The 1,569-nt window shown below is 40.0% G+C and overlaps 1 pseudogene; it reads left to right on the forward strand.

The window, feature by feature from the left end:
• LOC102820978 overlaps positions 1 to 1,569 on the forward strand; it is a 15,754-nt pseudogene that overhangs the window by 12,692 nt on the left and 1,493 nt on the right.

Here is a 1,569-nt window from a genome sequence, read left to right on the forward strand (position 1 = left end):
GTCGCTGTGACGTAATTCAGAATTTAATTTTCAGCCTATTTCCTTTTTAGTCTGCCTGCCCCAGTCCATAATCTCTGTTCAGGCCTTTATCCTAGTGATACACAGTTCAGGGCTGGCTGTGGCCATTTTGCACTGCCATTTGATTTTAATTAAAAATGGTCCTTTTAAATTTCAAGGAGATCTGTGCTCATGTGTAGTAGAACCCTGGGGAGGGGGGGGTGGCTACTCACTTAGGCACCCCCTCTAGCCACCAGAATGGAGGTGCACAGACAGCGAGAGACCAATGAACATAAGCAAAAAATTCCAGAATGTCCACACCCTTATCTCTGTGGTTCTCTCAGGCATACTTGGCTGCTCTGATCCTTCCCCTGCACCGTCTCACCCAAGATGGTGGCTCCTGGAGCAACTTAGCATCTTGAATTAGAAAGCAATGGATTTCTTGTTTCTGCTACAATTCCCCTAGCTGTAAGCCTTCCAACCTTCTAAGTATTCCTTTATATGTGGTTCAGGGTTCTGGGGCCAAACCCTAAGCCTGCTTGGTCCAGTATTCTGTGTTGTTGCTGATGGAGCTTCTCACTGCACTTCTACTCACTCCACCATCTTGTTTGTTCCTCTCCCAATGCATCATTTTGATTACTACATATTAGCTCTTTCTGTTTTGTTTTGCAAAAAAAAAAAATCTACCCTTTACCACCTATGTTGTTGATTTTAGGTGCCATCAATTGGGTTCCAACTCACAGTGACCCTGTACACAACAGAATGAAACACTGTGTGGTACTGTGCCATTCTCAATATTGTTCTGATGTTTGAGTCCATTGTTGCCACCACTGTGACAATCCATCTTGTTGGGGGTGTGTGGATCTTCCCTCTTGTTTGTTGGTCCTCCACTTGATCAAGAATGCTGTCCTTCTTCAAGAACTGATCTCTCCTAATAAAATGTTCAAAAAATGAGAGATGAAATCTCACCATCCTCACTTCTAAACATCATTCTGATTGTCCTTCTTCCAAGAGTTGTTTATTCTTCTGGAAGTTCATAGTATTTTCAGTATTCTTCTTTAACACTATAATTCAAATGCATCGATAGTTCTGCAGTTTTCCTTATTTTCTGTCCAACTTTCACATGCATATGAGGTGACTTAAAATACCATGGCTTGAGTCAGGAACACCTTACTCCTCAAACTGACACCTTTGCTCTTGAATACTCTAAAGAGGTCTTCTGTAGCAGATTTTCCCAATACAATATGTCCTTTGATTTCTTGATTGCTGCTTCCATGAGAATTGATTATCAGTCTCTGAAAACTTCTATCTTTTCTCCTTTTATCATGACATTATTTATTTGTCCAGTTGCAAGTATTTTTGTTTAATTTACATTGAGTCACAATTCATATTGAAGGCTCTAATCCTTGATCTTCACTAGTAAACATTTTAAGTCTTCTTCACTTCCATAAAGCAAGGCTGTGTTATCTGCATACAACAGATTGTTAATGACTCTTTAAATCCTGATGCCACTTTTTTATTTATATAACCCAGCTTCTTAGACTATTTGCTCAGCACACAGATTGAGTAAGT

The sequence above is a fragment of the Chrysochloris asiatica genome, unplaced genomic scaffold (assembly GCF_000296735.1).
Source record: "Chrysochloris asiatica unplaced genomic scaffold, ChrAsi1.0 scaffold00025, whole genome shotgun sequence".
Classification (NCBI taxonomy): Eukaryota; Metazoa; Chordata; class Mammalia; order Afrosoricida; family Chrysochloridae; genus Chrysochloris; species Chrysochloris asiatica.